The sequence below is a fragment of the Aethalodelphis obliquidens genome, unplaced genomic scaffold (genome assembly GCF_003676395.1).
Source record: "Aethalodelphis obliquidens isolate GAN/ISIS:26980383/991018 unplaced genomic scaffold, ASM367639v1 scaffold57, whole genome shotgun sequence".
Taxonomy (NCBI): Eukaryota; Metazoa; Chordata; class Mammalia; order Artiodactyla; family Delphinidae; genus Aethalodelphis; species Aethalodelphis obliquidens.
The window spans coordinates 3,844,926-3,857,177 of record NW_020838001.1 but is presented as its reverse complement, the minus strand read 5'-3'; the positions used below and the strand labels follow the sequence as shown (position 1 = coordinate 3,857,177).

Here is a 12,252-nt window from a genome sequence, read left to right as displayed (position 1 = left end):
CATCCTGTCTCTCTGGGCGCCAGCATCCTCTGGGGTTCAAGCCCATTTCCCATCTTTCTGATGCTCTCCCCACAGTGACTTTTCTTCTTTTTACATTTTCATGAGAGGTCTGACTGAGAAAGCTTACCAGAACCCCCTCTTCGGCGCTTCTAGCCCTCATTCTTTGATAGATGTTCATACTATTGTCTCATTATTTTTCTCTCAGCTTTCACAGGAACAGTGTAAACTACTTTATTTCAAAACCATTATGTTAGTTTACTCCATGATAATTTAAGCCGTGTATTCTTTTTCTGATTTGAATTTAGTAATAACATATTTTAAGACAGAAGTCAAGAAGATTTCCTGAATAAATTTTCCATGACAACTGCTGACGTTTCCGGGTTTTTGGTTTTTTTTCCCCTTCTTTAACGTCCTTTTATTGGACCTTAGTTTTACATACGTAATTGAGTCATCCTTTCTTTCTCCAGGCATTTTAAACAGACCCTGGGACTTCTATGAGGAGAAAATTTTGGAGGGGGGGGGGGTCGTCTTATCAAACCAACTGTCTTTGATTCAAGAAAATAACCAGGGGCCAGCTGTGTGGTCAGGTGCAGTGGTGACCCCAGCCCGACCCTGCTCGGGACCACCCCCAGAGAGGATTCCAGAAACTGCTTGAAGGCAGGAGTTTGTAAGACTGTCTTCTCTCCCTGGAGCAAGATTTGCATATTTTATTTTTTTTAATTTTTTTCTTTTTTAAAGTATTTATTTATTTTTGGCTGCGTCGGGTCTTAATTGTGGCAGGCAGGTCTCTCCAGTTGTGGCATGCGGGCTCAGTAGCCCCCGCGCGGCATGTGGGATCTTAGTTCCCAGACCAGGGATTGAACCAGCGTCCCTTGCATTGGAAGGCAGATTCTTAACCACTGGACCACCAGGGAAGTCCCAAAATTTGCATATTTTAAATTCTGTTGTTCCCACAACCTCCTTCGCCTCTGTATATCATTTATGCAGAATTGTATATCTACCTCAAGTCTCATCTTCCACTCCATTCCCTACTCCTTCCCCAGGTGGAATTTTCTGGATGTGTGACATTATTTATACTCTTTCCCAGACAAGGGTTAAGGGGCATCTCCCACTTTCTGTAGGATCTGGGTCTTCCTTCCTAAAGTGGTTTTGACTTGCAAAACAGACTCCCTTTACGGGTGATGGAGTAGAAATCTTCAAGGAAAGACGTAAAGATTTCTTAAATGCCTCAAAGCGTTGACTTTCTCAACGGTCCTAATATGTCGATCGCTGTTCTTAAAAAAAAAAAATATCTAGAAATCAAATTTCTTAATGAGTTTGGTAGGGTTAACATTTATTTCTGGGGCGGTATTCCTTCTTCTTTAGCCTCTCTTTTTCCTTAGTGTTGCGTTGGGAGTCCTGCCTGTATTTCCAGGAAAGCCTTTGGTTGTGTAACTGAGCTTTTATATTTCCAGTGTGTTTTAAGCAGACTGATTAAATGTAGGGGGAGATAAAGGGTGTGACCCTGAGTCTAGGAGAGTTTCTGAAGTTAAAAAAAAAAAAAAAGTCCTGAATTCAAGTTTCCCATCATAAAAGGTAGAATTTCTAAGGCTGGTGGGAGGACAAAAGAGTGACTTCATAGGATTCTGAAAGACTTGGGTCTATCTCTTCCTGCTATTACTCTTTTCCCCTTTGTTGTGTGCACTTCCGAGTCAAGCCTCTTCATCTCAGGGCAGAGTCAACCCTTGGTATTTTATTTCCTGCTTCGGCTGAAAGAACTCATGACTGTCCCCCTTTATTTTCTGCCAGCATCCGTAGAAACCACATAGAGGCTTTTGCTCAAAACACACTCATTGAGTCGCATTGCTACAGAATTGCAGTCGCAGGAGTACTCTTTCTTTTGAGCTGGAAATCTTGAGAAGAGCTGAAGGCGAGTTGAAAGTCCTTCAGTTGTGGGCAGAGTCCACCCAGTAGAGTTTCTTTCATTATTAAGAAAAACCCCACTTAGAAAATCAGGCTGAAAGGATACATTCTTGAGTAAATTTTGGTCTGAAAAGTTTTCAAAGAGTCTTTTGAGCTGCCTTTATTCTCTTCCCTTTCTCTCAGTCCCCTTTGCTCCTCAACAGTATTTAAGAAATGCTGTCGAATTCTGTGCGCGCACAGGATTTCACATTATTGAAATATTTTACCCTGACTCCTTCGCTAATGTTGTTTAGGAGAAATATCTCAGCGGGAGAAAGTTTTCAGCTTTCCAAACACTTGCCTTTCCTCAGAAAAGGTAGAACTAGAGTGGCAGGTGCTGAAGAAAGAAAAGAAATGCCCAAATACCATGTGAGAGGCGTACCTAAACACGTCACAAAACCAGAAAAGTGTTCTCTCATCCTGTTTCCTGGTTTTCTTGTCTAATTAAGTTTTACTGCAGCTTAGGGTTGAGGGAAGAGCTAGATCCTCCCCAAACATTTATCTTTTCACAGAGACTGAACTTAGAATGTTTGCTTTCCTAAGGTGAGTGGGTAACCAAAATGGAGGAGGCCAACGCCAATATTTTCTTTCTCGTCTTTGTTTCTAGTTGGAAATTGGTCCATTTTCCCCCCTTATCAGGATTAGTGAAGGAGAAGAGGGAAGCTCTTTCTTCCCAGCTATTACCATTGAAATGGATCAGTTGTTTCTTTTTAAGGATGCAAATCTTGAGGACAAATGAGCTCTCAAATATCTCAATCATATGTCGAGAAATGGACCATCTTTACAGACTCATTTCATAATGAGAAGCATTGAAAACCATAATTCAAAGGGTAGATACTCTTGATTTCGATCTGGGCCTTATAGATCCCCAATGGTATTTTCAGTAATTGTATGTTTTCCCTTTCACCTCATCCCCAGAGTGGCTCTCTAAATTTTAGGTACATGCTTATGGTCTGGGAACAAACTTTTAACTTCAGGATTGATTTTAAACATGGCTTTCCACTCAACATCTTTCAGGGAAAAAAAAAAAAATTCTCTGAGAGGGAAATCTTAAACTGATTGCCTTTCATCAAAGAAGAGAATAAGCACCACTGAGAGTAGTTTCTGAAATAAAACATATGATTGCTTAGAAAACTGCATTAGGAGAAAGAAATACTCTGGCATGTAGTGAGATTTCGATGAATGTGTTTTTCTGTCCCTCTGGTGGGTCCTTCAACTATGTTCTCTCTGAAGAACCCAGTTGAGTTTTCATACTATTCTTCTCCAGAAAGTGGGTATAGAGGGAACCCACCTCAACAAAGTAAAGGTCACCCATGACAAACCCACAGCTAACATCATACTCAATGGCGAAAAGCTGAAAGCATTTCCTCTAAGATCAGGAACAAGATGAGGATGTCCACTCTCGCCACTTTTATTCAACATAGTTTTGGAAGTCCTAGCCCCAGCAATCAGAGGTGAAAAAAATAAAAGGAATCCAAATTGGAAAAGAAGTAAAACTATCACTGTTTGCAGATGACATGATACTATACATAGAGAATCCTGAAGATGCTACCAGAAAACTACTAGAGCTCATCAGCGGACTCGGTAAAGTTGCAGGATACAAAAGAAATTCACAGAAACCTGCTGCATTTCTAGACGCTAACAACAGAAGATCAGAAAGGTAACAATCCCATTTACCATCTCATCAGAAAGAATACAATACCTAGGAATAAACCTACCTAAGGAAGCAAAAAGACCTGTACTCCGAACACTGTAAGACACTGAAGAAAGAAATTGAAGACAACACAAACAGATGGAAAGATACACCGTGTTCTTGGATCGGAAGACGCAATATTGTTAAAATGACTGTACTACCCAAGGCAATCTGCAGATCAGTCCAATCCTTGGATGGTTTTTTGAGGTGACATTTTCATGATTCCTCAGGCTGGTCATTTCCTCTCAAGCCAGATTAGGTGTCCTTGTGGTATGACTCATAACCCATCTCCTTTGTGGCATTTACCACCATACAAATCCTTATATAATTATGTCCTAATTTTCTTCTCTTCACCTACGTGTGTACTACCTCAGCGAGGCAGAATTGAGCTTCTTAAATCATTAACAGTAACCCCATATTTAATTCCAGGGTGAAGGAGCCTCTTCTGTGCTTTCTCCTGGCCTCATTTACTTTCTTTCTCACCGGAATCTCTTCTTTTGAATTTTCTGTCCGTACCTAAGCTTTTAAGGGACTGAAATATTTTAACTGGATTTTTTTTTTTGTTAACATAGTTTAGGAAAAATTCCTCTGAGGCAGACGTTATCAAAGCAGCTGTCTTTCATTGAAAAAATAGAAAGGTAAAGAGAACTTCTCTGACAGGTACTTCCTGAGATAAAAGGTTTACCTAATCCTGTTGAAGAGGTAGAATAGTTCAGTATTATGGGAGGATGGTGATGCAATTCTCTGAAATTAAGTAGCTGTGAATTGTTGGTTTTTTTTCCACCCTTTCAACTTTTGTTAGTTGAGTGAACTGGCAGAGGTGGGCCTGGGGAGGTTTACTTCCTGTCACTTGTGCCCTGCTGTCTTTGTCACACATCGCCTCCAGACGTTTTCCTGAGAGAAACAAAATGGCAGCCTGAACTCCAGGGTTCCGTCACCCACCAGTTCCCTCTCCGCCTCTGACTAGAGCTAATGGCTCCGTACCATTATTTTTCCTGTCAGATTTAATGGGGAGATATTCTTTTCCTAAAGCCATTAGTTAAGTAATATTGCTTACAGAATTGCTGAAACAGGGGTAACACCTCCTTCTCAGGGTGTAAATCTTAAGAAATGATGAGGCGCTTGCCTAAACACATCAATTATATTCCAAAGCCTGAACTTTTTTTCTGCTACAATTTTCATTTAGAGTCAAGAAAGTTTGAAAGTAATGATCCCTTAAAGTAGGTTCTCTTGATTCAATTTTGACACTAAATAATTCAAATAATATTAGCTGGGTTTTTCTTTTTGCTTCCTTTCTTTTCTTTGTTCGTCATTGCGTTTTCTCTCTTCCCCACAATTTGTCCTCTCTTTATTTGAAGGCATTCTCTTATTGTCTGAGGATGATTCAAGTTTCAACTTATTGAAAGATTTTAAGCATACTTTCCCACTAAAGATATTTTTTTAGAGAAAATGGTAAGTGAAGTGTTCTCAAACTGATTGCCTTTCATCAGAGAAAGAGAAGAGAAATTTAAATCGTAGAGAAAAGTGGTTTCTGGAAAAAAAGAGATTGGAAAATGATTACTCGGAAGAGGCAGAATTTCACACAAAAAAATGAGGCTAGAACAGAAATACTTCAGATTTGGTTAGAGATGGGAAAATATATTTTTCTTTTCCTTTTGAGTCTTCTCAACCTTTTCTCATCCTGAGAAACTGAACTCTTGGTATGAGGGTGTGAGGGTCCATCTCCCTCTGTCAGATGTGTGTTCTGATTGAAATGACCTCCCTTGTACACTCTGGGGCTTTTCTTCATGACGTTCAGTCTGAATTTTAGAGCCAGTGTCATTATTTGCCTCTGATTTTTCTTTCAAACGAATAAAGCAATCCCATACTTGTTGCAACAGAAAAGCAACATTGACATATGCAAGGAAAGCTCGACAATCCCCAGCCTCGTGGCCCCCCGAGGTTGCCAGAGTTGGGCTGATGTGGCCATCACATCCATGATGGACACTTTATTTTGTGGTTTACACAGACAGATCATACCACACATAGTCATCGACAGCTCTTTTCTTCTTAATATATCTTGTATATAACTCTAGGCATATATTACAGATCGATAGATCATTTTAATAATGGCACAAAATCCCACAGTATAGCTCTACCATCTTTATTTATTCAACTCTTCCTGTACTGATGGATGTTCCTGTTGGTTCTGTTGGTTTTCCTACCACAGCTGTTGCTGCAGTAAATATTCTTGCTCCATTTTGCAAAGAGCAGTTGCTGGATCAATGCGTGTTTTATAATTATAAATTTCATTTTATAAGATACTGCTAAATTACTTTTCCAAAACAGGGTTACTCTCCCATAAATACCTTTTTAACAGTATTTTTGAAAAGAAACTCTGCTTCTGCAAAGGAGCAGAGCCTGTGCGGAGACTAAAGCCTTCCCTTCATCGTGGGCGCCCTTGAACCTCTTCATGGACAAAGGGTCTCACACTGGCCTCTCTTGGCAGCACTCAGGCCACGCATACGTTGGTTAGCACGGCGCTGTTGTTTGAAAATTAACTCGTTATCAGTGTTTAAAGGGAATCATGGAACTCAGATTTCCGGTTTCTCTTGGAAAATGGATAGTTCTGGCAAACCGGATGCTTGGTCCTCGGTGGTCTTGGTGGGTGGGAGCTGAGGGGCAGCCTTGCCCTTGGAGGCTGGGCCTGTCCTCCCTCTCCATCCACAGCCCTCACCCCAGGCAGAAGCCCTTGTTTCTGTTATTGGCCTGGCCCTGTAGCTTTTGAGTTTGTGATTCCTGGTTTCAACCAGGGTTTCCCAGCCGTGGCCCTGTTGACCTTCGCAGCTGGGTCCATCCAGGGTGGGCCATGGGTCCATCCTGTGTACCGCATGTCCAGGAAAGTCCCCGGACATCACCTCCGGCTGAAAACCACTGGCTCAAACAGACCCACAAATCCCATTTTCTTCGGTGGATGTTGAGATCAGCTTTTCCCAGCGTGTTCCTGAGCCGCTTTCATTATTTCTCTCTATCCTGTAGGCCTCTGTCTCGGGTTCTGAAGGAATGTTGTTGAATTCTGTACACAACCAAGCTTTAAAGTCACGGAAATATTTCAAACCAGCCCCATTCGCCGCATTGCGAGAAAATATCTGAGCGGAGAAAGTGATCAAAACACTTTCCTTTCATCTCCGGAACAGAAGTGTAGACACGGCCGTGATTCCAGGTGGTTTCTGAAGTGAAAGCTTTACCTAATTACACACACGCAAAAGGTACAATTTCTAAACACTGGATGAAGAGGCTTGAATAAGTCCCTGGAAGAAAGGGAGACGTTGCCTTTGTTCCCTTGGGTTTTCTTTTTGTGGTTTAGGGCCTCGGGCAAGCACCCTTCTCCCCTTCTGTTCTCACAAGAGTTCTCCTCAGAATGTTCCCAAGCATCAGGAAGAATCAGCAAGGCTGGGGAGGGGGTCTCTCCAGGGCTTTTCTCCCCCTTTGCCTTCTCTCTCCTTCTCTGACAGGAGCAAATGACTTTCCTACATCTTTTCTCATTAGAATTAATAGAGAAGTATTAATTCTTTCCCTAAAGCTATTAGTTAAGTCACAGAGCTCCGGAATGGCTGAAACAGGGTAATTTCTCCTTCCTTCCAACATGTAAATCTCGAGGCAAGATGAGAAGCTTTTGTGAGTGTATCAATTAGGTCCCCAGGAAGGGACCCTCATAGACAATTTTCATTTAGCCATGGGAAACTTTTAAAATAACGATACATAGACTAGATGGGCTGCTGTGTTCTGTCTTGGCATTTAACGTTTCAAATGGCATTTCTTCGATCATCTCTTTTCCTGACGTGATTTCATCATCCTATTTTCACTCTGTATTTTAAAGTCACTCTCTTGTTGTCTGGACAGGATACAACTTTTAACTTAAAGCAAGATTTTTTTTTTTTTGCGGTACGCGGGCCTCTCGCTGTTGTGGCCCCTCCCGTTGCGGAGCACAGGCTCCGGACGCGCAGGCTCAGCGGCCATGGCTCACAGGCCCAGCCGCTCCACGGCATGTGGGATCTTCCCGGACCGGGGCACGAACCCGTGCGCCCGGCAACGGCAGGCGGACTCTCAACCGCTGCGCCACCAGGGAAGCCCCTTAAAGCAATATGTTAAACACCGATTTGCACTAAACATAGTCTATTAGGTGAAGAATTTCTGTGCGAGGACAGTTCTTGTCTTCATTGCCTTTCATCAAGGGAATAGAAAAGAGATGAGAACCACAAAGGAAAGTGGTTTCTGAAATAAAAGATTCATTTGTGATTACTTAGAGGCGAACCTTCCGAAGACTGCATTAGGGTAGCACAGAAATACCCGATGCTGTACTCGATCAATATATTTTCCTGGCTGTCTCTCAAGTCGCTCTCTGCCTGTGGGACTCAAGTGGGTGGCCGCTCCCCACGTCCTACAGTCCACCCACTTCTGATTGTTTTCTGATTGGAATGAATGTCCCCAGCCCCTGCCTGAGAAGAATAGAGCTTCTTCCCTTCATCATTTTCAGCCGTATTTTTTTCTTCTTCAGAGGCCTTATAAACAAAAATTGTAATACGATTGCAGAAACAAATGAATTTACTTGCAGAAAATTTTAGTCTGATATCTGGTGTGCCATAGAGCCTTAAAAAATATTGGTTGAATAATTACTCGAATGAATGATTCAGACTCGGTAGAGAGAAAACCGGCCCCAAACAGGTGGCATGTGGGAACGGTTTCACAGCGTGCGTGGTTTTACTCATTTCCGTGGATACAGGTGGGGTCAGGGCCCCGTTGTACCATCTCATTGCACCCTCTGCTTTTTCCTTCCTAGCATTTGCTACATATGCTTGGTGATTTTTTTTTCCGATTGGACTTTTATTTTTTTCATATTCTTTTCCATTATGGTTTATTACAGGATATTGAATATAGTTCCCCATGTGATACAGTAGGACCTTGTTGTTTATCCATCCGATATATAATAGTTTGCATCTGCTAACCCCAAACTCCCAGTCCATCCCTCCTCCAACCCTCCCTTCCCTTTGGCAACCACAAGTCTGTCCTCTATGTCTGTGAGTCTGTTTCTGTTTTGTAGACAAGTTCATTTGTCATATTTTAGATTCCACATATAAGTGATATATGATGTTTGTCTTTGTCTGACTTACTTCACTTAGTATGATAGTCTCTAGGTCCGTCCATATTGCTGCAAAAGGCATTATTTCATTCTTTTTTATGGCTGAGTAGTATTCCGTTGTGCATGTGTACCGCATCTTCTTTATCCATTCGTCTGTCGATGGACATTTAGGTTGTTTCCATGCCTTGGCTACTGTGAATAGTGCTGCTATGAACATAGGGGTGCATGTATCTTTCTGAATTAGAGTTTTGTCTGGATATATGTCCAAGAGTGGGATTGCTGGGTCACGTGGTAGCTCTATTTTTAGTTTTCTGAGGAACCTCCATATTGTTCTCCATAGTGGCTGCACCAATTTACATTCCACCGGCAGTGTAGGAGGGTTCCCTTTTCTCCATACCCTCTCCAGCATTTGTTATTTGTAAGTGATTTTTTTTTTTTTTTGGTGTAATTATTTGCTGGCTGAATTTCTCCCCCCATTAGACTGTCATTTCCATGAGGGTATCTGCCTCCGTCACTGAATACATTGCCTGTGTTCAGCACAGTTCCTGGCACAGAGCGTTGACTGTGGTCAGTGCTCAATAAATATTTAGGCTCCATCATATGGGCTCATAAATGGGCTCAAAAAATATGGACTCAAAGGGGCTCAACTAGTATTTGGAATATGAGCAAATAGCTGCCCACATAGTGATTCCTCTTAGAGTTCTGCCCCGCCTTCCTTAAGTAATTGCACATTTTAATTGCTAGCACATTTTGCATCCTTCGATGACAGGGTTGCTTGTAAACAATTTCATCTCAGATAAATTAGTAGTCTGGGAGATTACCCCTGGGATTGTGTTGATGCTTATAGCTTACTTAATGAGGCCAACGTGATAGACTCATTTTTGCCCCTTCCTTATAATTCAGCGTCTTTGGACTCCAAATTCATGGAGGTTTGGGGTATATTGGGGCAACTGATGAAAAGGCATCAGATTACTTACATTTTCAGATAATGATATAATAGAGTAATATGTCTGTTAGCATTTTAACAAGGCCTCGCAATGAGACAGCCTGCAGGAGGCTTGACATTAAAGATGTCACCAGTTAAGCTGTAAGTTTCATCGTGTTGTTTCTTCACTCCGTTTTCCTTCTAATTATTTTACAGTTTCCTGCTGCCTTTCCAAGATGGCTAAATTTAAATTTGCTACAATACGAAGCAGTCTCTTCCTCTCTCCACGTGGTTTGGCAATGAGTTCTGAGGGAAATTATTAAAAACGCAGCCTTTAATCGGGGTGGGGGGGGCAGAACAGCACACAGAGCTGTGATGAGAGATGGGTCCTATAGTAAGATTCTGGTAATTGCGTAAGAGCGGTCGAATTCGCAAAGATTGCGATAGGACGGTGGAATCCATAATTTCTGAAGATGTACAAAGTGATTCCCAGAGTGATGCCGAAACGTAGAGAGGATGCCGTTCTGTGCTTTAACCCTTGACTGGAGCCCTACCGGCCTTTTGAAAAGGGCCATTCATCTAATAGCAAGGATGCTTTCCTTCTTCAAGAGTCACAATTCGCTTAACACACTTCTGTGACATTATTTGGGCATTTTTCACAATGATTAAAGGTAACGCACTTTTCTCTGTAGACTGTTAGGTCACAGGCAAATTAAATCAATGTATTTTCTTCCCTTGCTTCCTCGATGAGTCAGAAGTTATTGGTCAACGGCGTGCATGACCTTTTCGTTAAGCTTAAAAACCCAAATGACCTGCTGAGAAGATGCTTGGCCAATCTGATTATTTTCTCTGTACTAATTGGTTTTACGTCTTCTTTGAATTGAATGAATTGCCTGGTGGTTTTGTCACTGTGGGAGCACAGCTTAATCCACTTAGAGCGAGGCGCTTGGGCTTGGTAAACTCTGGAGCTCTAGAAACGTTTTTCATCATTGTGGTCTTTGGGTGATTTTTCGTAGGTGAGAATGCAGATGGATCTCAAATCCATCCATTTTCTCCATTTCTATTTCCACTGCCGTAGCCAAGTCATCTCACCTGGCCCCCTAGACTACTTTGGGAACCTTGTAACTGGTTTTCCCATCCTATTCCCCTCTCTCCTTCTTCAGCCTCCATATAGTAGCCAGGTGCCTCTTTAGAAGATATAGACCTCTTGCTGGAAACACTGGTTTCTTCACAATGAATGAAGAATAAAATCTAAACCCCCTCCCAGGGCTGCCTGCACCCTACAAGATCTGAGCCCTTGGTGGCTTCCTCAGCTTCATTCTGCCCCGTGCTCACCACCATCTTTCCACCACCGCCATCCACTGATTCCTTAATCCTCCCAGCTCCATCCTGCCGCAGGGCCCCTGCCTCTGTTCCTCCTTTGTCTGGAATGGCCTTTGAGGGCCATTCTTATCCTGAAGGTCTCATTTCAGGTGTCACCTTCTCAGAGATGCCTTCCTCAACTAGGCAAGCCGGTTACTCTCTGTAATCTGCCCTTCAGGGACTGTTACTCTCTATAATATTCCCTGTTTTTCATCACTTTTGTTATTACTCTACCCTCTCCCGTTTATTGCATCTTTGTCATAGCCTCCTGTGTATGTAGGGGTCTGGGGTCCCCCTACATAGACCCCAGGGTCTCTCTGGGGTCCCCCCCCCGTTTATTTCCTTCGTGACCCCCGTCACAACCTCAATTATCTTACTTGTCTCTGTTTCTCTTCCCCGTCGGAACAGAGGCTCCTGAGGGCCAGGGCACCTTGGTCTTGTCCTCCAACTCCTCAGGGTTGAACATGGTACCTGGTTCCTTGAAGGAGCCCAGGACATGTCTGTTGAGCGGATGAATGAAATACCAAAGACCCCGGTGCTGCATCTTTAGGCGATCTCAGTAACGTGGTGCGCAAGTGAACATTGTTTGTATTAAAGGAAAAATCATTGCTTCCTTTCCCAAATTGTCGCAACGTTGATGGATTTTTAAAGTTGATTTGCTCAAGATTAGTGTGCTCGATCATCTTAGTGACCTACCCCTGGGGGTATAAGAAGTAGGTCTGTTCTTTTGGGTTCAAGGTGGAGGACAGAGCACATACACTTCCTACACTTCCCTCCCAGACATTAGTGAAGGAATGTGTTTGGAATGCCCAGGCCCAAGGGGACAAGATGACTGGAGAAGAAATGGCGCCATGATTGTAGGGGCTGGAATGCAGAGGCTAAGTGGTCACTGATTAGCAGACCCAAGTGAACTTAATCCTTGTTTAACAGTGGTCAAGCCCTAGACATTCAGAAATCCATGGTACCAGGTGGGGCTGAAAACAGGAGCGTTGGTTGAAAGAATCAGCAGCATTCAAACCACCCCCCCACCCAGATCTGCACCCCGCCCCTGCTTCTCAGAGCCTGGTCACGTCCCTCACTCTCGCCCCCAGATAAGACTCTGGGCTTACTCTCTGGAGACTCTACAAAATGCTGGGGAGCAAGGGGGCTGTACTGAAAACGGGGTTTAAGCAAAGGCTGGCACTGCACATCGAGGCCCCGCTCTCAATCCCA

General features: G+C 42.9%; 1 protein-coding gene and 1 long non-coding RNA gene across 7 annotated transcripts in view; both read left to right on the top strand.

Moving 5' to 3' along the window:
• The window catches only part of ZNF831 (zinc finger protein 831), a 172,863-nt gene that overhangs the window by 94,011 nt on the left and 66,600 nt on the right, over positions 1 to 12,252 (top strand). The window contains exon 5 of one of the 6 annotated variants that reach the window (XR_003428661.1): positions 6,653 to 6,836. The exons of 4 other annotated variants lie outside the window; for them this stretch is intronic. The gene's annotated coding sequence lies outside the window, so the exon portion shown is untranslated. Of the gene's footprint in view, positions 1 to 6,652; positions 6,883 to 12,252 lie in introns of all 6 variants that reach the window. One more of the 6 variants, XR_003428660.1, reaches the window with a different exon arrangement.
• LOC113609520 (uncharacterized) lies at positions 10,513 to 11,961 on the top strand. The gene is made up of 2 exons (XR_003428663.1): positions 10,513 to 11,316; positions 11,351 to 11,961. It is a non-coding gene; the product is annotated as an uncharacterized LOC113609520 (long non-coding RNA).